The sequence below is a fragment of the Neolamprologus multifasciatus genome, chromosome 23, assembly GCF_963576455.1.
Source record: "Neolamprologus multifasciatus chromosome 23, fNeoMul1.2, whole genome shotgun sequence".
Taxonomy (NCBI): Eukaryota; Metazoa; Chordata; class Actinopteri; order Cichliformes; family Cichlidae; genus Neolamprologus; species Neolamprologus multifasciatus.
The window spans coordinates 4,519,250-4,529,872 of NC_140460.1; the positions used below are offsets into that span (position 1 = coordinate 4,519,250).

The 10,623-nt window shown below is 41.8% G+C and overlaps 1 protein-coding gene across 4 annotated transcripts in view; it reads right to left on the bottom strand.

Annotated features, from left to right (window-relative positions):
- agbl4 (AGBL carboxypeptidase 4) overlaps nucleotides 1–10,623 on the bottom strand; it is a 370,527-nt gene that overhangs the window by 67,468 nt on the left and 292,436 nt on the right. The gene's annotated exons all lie outside the window — the stretch shown is intronic.

Below are 10,623 nucleotides of genomic sequence, written 5' to 3' on the forward strand. Positions count from 1 at the left end.
GAGAATGAATGTAATCTCTCTGGTTGAATAAAACTTTATGACGCTGTCCAATTGTACGGCATGATACTTTGTACTTGGAAAGAGGTTACTGATTACTTTTGAACCCCCGATGCAGACACGTGGGAAACACAATGCACTAAACGAGAAGAAGAAAACAAACTGTTAAAGACAAGAAACAAGTCTGCATTTAATATTTTACACTAAAGCAACAAGCGGTTTTTGATAGCAGTGATGATGGAGGGAGCAAACAAGGCAACACAAGCATATGGGGACACACAAACACTGGACACATGTCAGCTCAAATTAACCCTCTTTGTATTTCTGTCACACTTCCTGTCACTAGCAGGATCTCGACTACAGTAGGAACAGAACAGGACACCGGCTTAAATCATTCTGTACCTGAAAAACTTTAATTTTTTTCCACTTTGCACTTTTAATTTTTGATTTTGTAATCCCCTGTGAGAAAAAAAAAAGATCTAGTGGGTTGATTTATCAGTGACACAGACTTCCTGTTTAGGTTATCCAACAGTGCGTCACGCTGACAGTGTCACTGAGCCGCCCTGTCTTCCTCCCGAGCATCTTCCAGAGAGCTTGTCTAAGTTTATCTGCTCTGTGGGCAGCGGCGAACTCACCGCCGCTGCTGAAAGGTTAACAAGTCAGTGAATATAAAACAGAGAAACCTATCACAGAAGCCGAAGATCTTCCAAGTGCGCCACTTGAGTGCCACGCAGCATCTGCCAATATATTGCCAGTAGTGAGATGACATATAGACGCTTACATCACATTGCTGCCACTTTAACCCGCAATTAAATTTTGCGCTGGGTTTCGGTAACATCAGCTGCACAGTTCTTCAATCCTGAAGCAGAGGTTTGTTGATGTGTGTGCCAAAGACAGAGTGAAACATCACGCCGTAATGCTATTTCCTTGAGTTTGACAAATGAGGCCCTGACTGCACTCGGTACTTGGCAGTTTCCTATGAAAGAATGCATCAATCCAATTGGCTTTCCTGCCCCGCCTGTCACAGCCACACATTTTCCCTCCACTTGTGGCATGTGCACGCTCGTGTACAAAGAAGAGACATAAAAACAGGAATTACATGTCACAGCTACGCCACCTCTCACAGTTCCTATCCTGTGTTCTTCACTAGTCTTTTCTAATCCATCCCCAACACCTCGCGCTGGATCCCCGCCTCTCCTTTTCCCTTCGCCTGTCTTCCCCTCCTACTTTCCCGCTTCACCCCCCCCCCCCCCCCCCCCCCCCCCCCCCCCCATCTGAGATCAACACCTAGCTGTGTGCAGGTGCAAGGCTGCTGGCAAACTGTCAGCTTGAGTCTCCTTTACTTAAACACACACACACATATATGCACACACAGACACACACACACACACACAGCTTGGCTTCCACACAGGCGCTTCCCACTCTGTGAATTGGTCTCCACACAGAGAGCTAGATTACACTTTCACTGTCAACACATAAAGGAAGAATAACAGCAAGTGTGCTAAAGGTTGGAAAACACTGGCTGGAGATACAGAAGGAAAATACCACAGAGAAAGAAAAAAAAGGAGAAAATTGATTATATCAGGGTGAAACTTTAAAAAGCACCGCAACTGCAAAAAAGAGCGTTTTAAAATCTTCATGCATTCACGTGCTTCAGCCACACTGATGTTATCTTTAGTGCAGATACATACATACTAGGGGTGCAACAATACTCGTATCGATATTGAACCGTTCGATACAGTGCTTTCGATTCGGTACGCATATGTATCGAACAATACAAATTTTTACATTTATTTTATCAACTTTCCTTCTGACGATGCTGTCTGTGTTGAGCGCTCAGTGGATCTGCGCTCGACAGTGCAGCCTAGGCGGAGTAGTCGAATGCAGATTCACTGAGCGCAGGGCAAGCTAGCGAGACAGAAGTTAAGCTCTCCTTGCAACATGGCAAATTGAACCTCCCCCACCCTCATTCAGATCTGGCGTTTGGAACTTTTTTGGTCTTCATGTGACGTATGACCCTGAAGGTAAGCGCGTCATGGACAAAAGTAAAACAGTATGTTGGATGTGCCATGCAATGCTCAATTACACTGGTGGGAACTAGTGCGTTAGCGCAGTTAGCTCGTTAACGTGTTGGCCGTCCAGCCCCACGCACGGGGCGATCCGCGGTAGCTCGTTAATGGAGATTTGCCATGTTGTGGCGTTAACGTCATTTCAGATTAACGCTGACAGCACTAGTGGGAACACAACGAATATGACTGCACATTTACGCCGACATCATCCTAGTGCAAAGACAAGTGGAAGCAGACAAAAACAACAAGCACGCATGCTACAAACTTTACCCGAGTCATTTAGACAGCCGTTATCACATGATTCTCCTTATGGGGACCTGATATGTTTAATATGCTGCTGAGAATATAGCCCAGAAGAAGCGTATAGTATAGCTTTTAAAAGCTATACTATACGCTTTTGGAAAGAGACATTTCTCTGTAATAAACTCTTTTCCAAAGATGAGTGATTTCTCGATCAGATAGATTTATTTTTTATCCCTTTGTTGTTTCAGCAACATTAAATTTAAAAACTGTACTTTTGAATTAAAATATATATTTATAATTTTAATAAATGACAAATTAAAAAGGCATGAACATTTTTTTGTATTGAAAAAATATCGAACCGTGACACCAAAGTATCGAACCGAACTTTGAATTTTGTGTATAGTTGCACCCCTAATACATATACATACAGTCACAAAAACAGAGGGTAGTATTTACCTTCATCCCGTCACATTTTACTTCTTCATGATTGTTTTCTATTGATTTTTTAAAAAATAAATTAATGAAGTTGAATTAATGCTAAAAAAGACAGCAGAGACGGTACAAAAATACTTTTACAAACCTATTTTACAATCAATTGAATATATATTTAATTTTTAACATCGATTTTTATTTAGGAATTTCTGAGCAGATGCCACTTTTTGTGCATTTTGACTTCATGTGCGCCACTAGATTCATTAAACACATGTAGTTACTTGTAACTAAAGATGAAGTGAAACAAAAGACTGCAACGAGCTCGTAAAATGCAACATGTTGCTATAAGTTCATTTATTGTATAACATAAATAAGTTACATAAGGAGCTTTGTGTACCGTCCACCAGCCTCAACATAAAAAATCTACTTAAGGATTCATGCCTCAATAATAATAGTAATAGTAGAAAAGCAGCCATTTGCTGTATAACGAGAGCCTTTACTTTTGATAGTTATTACCTTTGTACTCATAATTAGTCAGTTTTACTGGTGATACTCTTTTAATGTAGAGCGTTTATTTCTATGACACCGCTTAAGCAAAGGATCTGAATACTTACCAATGAGAATTTTTTCTTGTATTTTTCAGAAAAACATTGTTTGAGGATTCATAAAGGCACCATTACAACTTTGTTTTGTGGCTGTTATAGATATACTGGATGAAATTACTGTTAAAGTCTGAGAAAATGAACTGATTATATAAAGTGTATAATTTTATTTGATCAAATCATTTTATAAACTTACGCTGCCAAATATTATTCTTACTATTATCATTTATTCTTTATTTTTTGAGCCTGTGTCTGGATTGTTCTTGTTAGCGTCAAACAAACAATGAGAACGGACTCCATAGATAAGATTTAAACGATTACATCAACAGTAATGACTCAATATTAAACTTAAAGAACGAAGGTATTTTAATATAACTTTATTATACTGATTCGAAAAGCAATTAGGTTTGATAAATGATTTCCCGTGTAGCGCTAACACACACGCGCTGATCCGTGCACACTCTCGCGTAAACTGTGACCTCCAGAGCTGTGAACATGGAGTCAGTGTCAGCCTGCGTGGCCTAGGGTCATCTGACAGCTCTAAACAAGACTCTCATTAACACTAGGCCATTAAAAGCACCTGCTGGCAGGGCGTTTGCACGTGTCTGCGTGGTGTGTGTTTGTAATTCATAGCCACGAATTTGGGTTCCGGGTTGACGGTGAGCAGAGAAGACAAGTGTCAGTTTGTTCTTCAGCCACGTATCCCATCAGACAGCAGCGCTGCGCAAAGCACCGATGTGAGATGTTCGAGACTGATGGACGAGTGGAGACATTTTACAGCAGCAGCGACGGTTGTTTAATCCATCTGCAGGAGTTATGTGGTGATGTTGCTAAAGCAGAGCCTGAACTTCTTCTACTTTTGCCATAACAGACACAAATAAAAGCTTGTTTGCCATCAAGGGGCTTTTAGGGCGTGCAGGTGGTAAAGAGGGCACACTTAGATTTATTGTCTGGAAACAAGAGACCAACAATACTGTTGCTTCTAATGAAAATAACACATTTAATAATAACTAGACATAATAATCCACATTTATTATGAAAGTTGAGGGATTATCTTTTTATTACAACAAGTTTTTGTTTCAGAAATTGGTCGATAATATTGCTTAAATGGGGCTTTTGTACACTGAGCACTCGCTGCATGTGTATTTCATCTTTATTAAAGTGATAGTGCTTTCTTTTGACAGATTAGATAAGGTGAGGCACAGCCTGAAATACACCAAAACAGAATACCCACCTCAACCACAGCCCGTTTAACCTGCTACCATCTGGCAAGCTCTACCACCAGACATCCAAACAGTTTCTTTCCTCAGGCTGTGAGACTGCTGAACTCATCCTCCACACTTTGCTATGAATAATAGCTTCATTCTATGACTAAATTACATATTCATCCATATATAATTATTTTTTAAAGTAGCATAAAGGGAGTATGCTACACAACCGCAGGCGTGATGAGAATAGAAATTAATCACAACTGTCACATGTGTTTATTTTCACTTTCCTTTTTTTCACTTCCGATGTTCATCGATACAAACGCGTTTGGTTAAGCATGTATGTTTGCACGACGGAGTGCACAGAGTGCATTTGCTGCGAGCGTGCTTCCGTGTGCACGTGTGCCAGGGTTCGCTAGAGATGCTATAATTTATCCCACCTAATTAATTATAGTCCAGCACTGAGAAGAGTTATACTTGTCGCTCAATCGGCTCCTCATTCAGTCAGACGACAGGAGGAAAGACCCAGATAAACTCCTGGAGCCTGAAAAGAGCACAGCTTTCTTTTTCTTTTTCTTTTTTTGAAGTCTCCTTCTCTTCTCGGGCTGATTCGTCGTGCCTGTTTAGTCGGCTTCACATTACCATTTAAATAAAGAGGCTAGCTAAATGACCACTGGTAGAACATTAAAAGAGAAAATAAATTGTTTTTCTTTCTCACTTTATTCTTTTCTCTTTCTAGCTCAAGCTCCTCATCATTTTTAATTTGTTTGGTCTGGGGGGTATGCTTGATAAAAAAAACAATATGCAGAAGAATCCAAATGCAAAATGAAGCATTCATCTTTGATTACAAGGCAAATCTAATCTCTTTTAATGGAAAACAATGACTCACAAAGCTAAGCAGACTTGAAATGACTCAGGTATGTTAATTTCTTGAGGAGAATTGATTATTATAATCGGAATCAACAACAAATAAGAAAATGGCACGAATAACCACCGGGCATTAAATTTGCTTCAAAAAAAGACCTTATGATGAAAAGGGATAATGTCAAATGATACACAAAGTGCAACAGAGGGGAGGGGGAAAGACCTCTGGGGGCAATACTGTATGTGGAAGTTATCTCGTAGCAGTTATCAGATCATTTTTAGAGCCACTAGTTTAAAGGATATGTGTAATATCTGCACCGATTTAAGCACAACTTTAAAAACATTAACACAACTCTAAGCTTTTGAAGTTTTTTTTTTTTTACTTTTTGCTCCTTTACTCTTTTAAAAGTAGGAACTAATACGAACACGCTGTTATACTAACTTTACCGATCATTTTAACACACATGGCTCCCTTTTTGTGCTTTTTCGCTGAATTTTGCGCATCTGCAGCTGCCGGGACAAGTGTAGTTTGATCTGTAGCTTGCATGAGAGAAAACATGCTCTTGACATCCAACACCCATCATCAAGGAGGTGAGCAGATTGTATTGGACACAGATTGATTGCCCTTGAAATCCAGCAAAATTGCTTAGCTTGTAACAAGTTTTATTTACTACATTAAATTATCATTAAAATGCTATTAGCGCACTTAGTTGATTTCCATTATGAACAACACATCTATGAGAGGCACAAAGTGGTGGGTGGGTCGGTGGGTGGGTGCGGAGGGGTTATGGTAGGGACTCGTGTAAGGAGGGCAGTGGAGGAAAGCGGGAGGAGAGATGAAGAGAGGATACACGAGACGAGAGGTGAGGTGAGACAGGAAGGATGGAGGCGACGAGAGAGCAGTGGGAGATGAATATTAAGCAGGCGTAGTGATTAGGGTGGTGCTGCAGAGTGGCACTGTGACAGTGACATTGTCTGCCATTGGCAGCCTCTGCCATGGCGATTCACTGGAACCTGCTTCATTTGGGCCATAATTAGCTTAACTGTTCAGAGAGTGAAAAATTCATCATCGCTTTGAATCTTGTTAATTGGGAGAGCCATCTGCATTAATAGAGGCCATTTGGATGCTCCTTATTTAAGTATGCATGCGCCAGCGTGTGTGTGCGCATTCACAGGTATGCATGCATGTGCACGAATGTGTGTAGGGTAGACGAGCAGAGTTTTGCATCCACTTACTGGAGGCGCTGACGGACTCGAAACTTTTCCAGTTTTTATCATTGAAGCAGCAAAATAAGCTCCTTAAAAACGATAAGGACCTCCGAACATCGCTGGCAGCAAAGAGGAATTTAACAGTCAAGACCTACCAGCGTATCTTATCGTACAGCTAACTGACAATGTATGAACACCCAGATGGGTGAAGGTATGGGTGGTGCTTCATCAATGTGTGCAAAGACCAAAGGCAGAATTGCTAAAGTACCAAGTTGATGTTACGTCTGCAATAACTTTTGAAATGAACAAAGCAGCAGAGATGGCAATGAAGGCACTTGCATATTTTACTTGACTATATATATATAAATACTCTGCATGGTGTAAATAGGTGGTACACGGATAATACTGCTCTAAATACAAACCACAAATAACTCCTTCACCTACAGTCACAACAACAGCACGAACGAGAATCAATTAGAAAAGCATAAGCTCAACTCTTTTGTTACTTTTTTAATTGTTTCCCATAATGAGAAAAACCTTCCCTGCCTTTGGGGAGAAAATATTGCAGGATAAGCGAAATAACTCGGTTTAGTGCAAAGGGAATTAAAGTCAATATATCGCATCAGTCGGTGATGGACAAAATTAATACAGGCCCGATCAACAATACTGAAAATGTTAACTGCTGCATGCGTGCTCAAATTTCCATCGTGCTTGTGACGAGCTGCAACGAGGATCGGGATGTATTTCTTCTGTCTGCCGGCGCGGGAAAGATTTACAGCAGCAGCGGTGATGGTCAGATACTGCTGCAAGCGATAAGAAATTAAGACTAATGTCCATTTATTTTCTCGTGCTGCGGCTGAAGCCAAACCGCCATGACAGCGAACAACAGGAAGCTGGCGTGGAGAGACTCGAAATCCTATAATCAAGTCCTGAGCGTTGGGTTTAGACTTTTAGTTGGTGGCCAGCGTGCCGTTAAATCTAGTTCAGTCTGGGTGGATGTGCTTTGTGGAGCGCGTTTCATATTCAGCAATAAAACACGCCGCTATTCGTCCTTCCTCTAAACCCAGTGTGTACGTGTTTATGATCGTGGAAACAAACCTTGTTACTCTGAGGTAACATATGCACACAGCACACCCACTCTGAACTTCCCCTTCCACGAGGCAAATGCGGTTATATTTCCCCCATTCAAAACACTAACAATGTCATAAAGAGAATGCATTACTGCCACCTATTATGCAGAGCTGCTGCGCGCGCCATGTCTGCATTAAATTCAAAAGGTGAACGCGATGAATCAGACAATGTTCCAAGAAGCTCCATAAAAGCACCGAAATGACCATATTCATTAGACTGTGTGTGTGACATAAATACAATATGTCTCCCTCTATACTGCAGTGTGTGAGGAGTACATGGTGTTTATGCGACAGAGAGCCAGGCTGCAGAGCCCAGCCCAGTCTGGACGGACTCAGCCCAGCCCAGCTCGACCCAGCCAGCACTAATCCATCATCACCACTACTGAATCATCACGCTGCCAATAAAGAAAGGCAGCAATACATTATAGACATGTGGCAGGCTTTAGCGATAATGACATTGAGAAGTCCTCTTGGGCTGTAGGAAAAGCCTGGGCGCGTGACACACTTGCTTACAGAGGCAATAATGTATGGAAATGCTTCAGCGTGCAAGACAAGAGAGAGGGACAGGGAGAAATGAAGGAGGTGCAGTCTGTAGATAAAGAAAGGAGGCACTCTTCCTATTAGTTTCTATTGTGGACTATACGAAAAGGAGGACATTCAGAGACAATGTTCGTTTTAGATTCGTCTGCAAAAAAAAAAGAAAGAGCTATCTTACAATCAGTCTGATGTGTCAACACCCCATTTCTGTGTTATCTCGGTCTATACATCTCAGCTGTTAATGCAATAGGGTTTGCACAAGTGTTAGAGACAGAGCTGCCAATCATCGGCATGTCATGTGGCACAGTGCAGCTTGAATCACCCTGTTATGTCGTTTATGATATTGAAAACATTAGAATAAAAGTGCAAAACGTACAGGCGAGTGGATTGATCTGTGTCCATTACACAGCCTGTGACGATGGAAAACTAATGTAAGATGTGAAAAGGCACAAAGAACTTAAATGGTTACACACCTCTGTGAACCTCTTTCATCCTCCGCCTCTGTCTGGAAATCTCTCAGTCTTAGTTGTGTCAAACTCGTGGGTGACATGTTGTAAATGTAAATCTCTGGTATTGTATGACCAACTTAAATTTAAAAATGTCTCTTTTTCCATTTAAATTAAAAGTTGGTTAGGTTTCTGTGTGCTGAAGAATTTGCATTAGCCTAAGGGTCATTCAGGTTTTATGAGAATCGCTCCGCACAAACAGCTCCCAATTTGAAAATGGAGAAACTCTTTTGACATCAATTATGTGCTGCTGCGGAGTAAAAATAACACCTTTAAGACTCAAACTAAGTTTACACCTCAAGATATGGGAATTTTTTTAACCTTGATTCAGTAGTTTACCTCCAACCTGAAAATGTGCCAGTGAACAACACGGTAGCAAAGAGGCAACTTCCAGAGGTGGAAAATGAATCCAATGTGGAAGTGACATCAACTGCAGGTGTCGCTACAGGATGGCTGCAAATGAAAGTTAATTCCTAAAGACTTCCATGTTAAAATTCCCAACTTCCCAGCATTAAAACCCAAAAAGGTTTGGGCTCAGTCAATAATTTTGACTTCCAACTGTGAAGCTCAAAACTGATGGGTGACATCAAAGTGGCTACATCAAGATTTCAGAGGTTTATGGATGTAGTTAAGGTGGACATGCAGATGGTTGATGTGACAGAGGAGTATGCTAGGAAGAGATGGAGGCAGATGATCCATTGTAGCGACCCCTAATAGGGTCAGTTGAAAGAAGAAGAAGAAGAAGAAGAAGAGGTTTCCCTGCAGTTTCTTTGCTGTAGGTTCTGACAGCTGCATGCAAAAAATCCCCCCAAAAACCTAAAATGAAGAACCCATCTGCTTCCAGCAGGATAAAGCACCATGTCACAAACCTCAGCTCATCTCAAACTGGTTTCATGAATATGATACTTGTACTCATATGGCCTCCTCAGTCACCAGATCTCAATTGAATAGAGCACCTTTGGCATGTAGTGGAGCGGGAGACTCGTATTAGGGATGTGCCGCCAACAAATCTGCAGACAGGCTGCGATCGTGTCAATATGGACCAAAGTTTCTGAGGAATCCCTCCAGCATCTAACTGAATCCATGCCACGAAAAGTAAGGCAGTTCTGAGGTTCAACGGTGAACCAACCTTGTAGTACATCTATCTATCTCCCCATTTCTCTTCTCCTTAGTGGGATCACAGGGTATTCACCACATCCTTCTCCCCAACCAAACTTTCCAGATCCTGCCGAGGGATTCTGAGGCGTTTCCAGGCCAGACTGGAAATATAATCTCTCCAGCAGTCAAAGGAGCTTGCAAAGAAAAGCGTCTGGACTTCTTTAAGTTACTTGAAGACGTTTCACCAGCGTTTCACAAGCGCATGGCACAACACAGAAGAGCCACCTCCACAGGACAAGACTCAGCTGTCCATCTGCATCTTAAGGATAAAGGACACTCTTTCGAGGATGCCAATGTTCACATTTTGGACAGAGAGGACAGATGGTTTGAAAGAGGAGTGAAAGAAGCCATCTATGTCCACTGTGAGCGACCATCTTTAAACAGAGGCGGTGGTTTACGACACCAACTCTCTGCTATCTATAATCCAGTTTTGGGACCCCTTCCCAGACGCCTTAACGCCCACTCAGATCCTGGGCCATCTGACCTCAGGAATTCGCATGATGAGGTGGGGCCAGGTTTCACAAAGAGCTCACCCGAAACTCTGGCTGATTCGGACCCACACCCAGTTTCACACCTTGGCTCAGGCGATTAAAGGATCATCAGGGGGTCCTTTTGTCCCTCTGTGGGGGGAAACTCCCACTAGGTTTATATCTGGGACTCTCCACCAT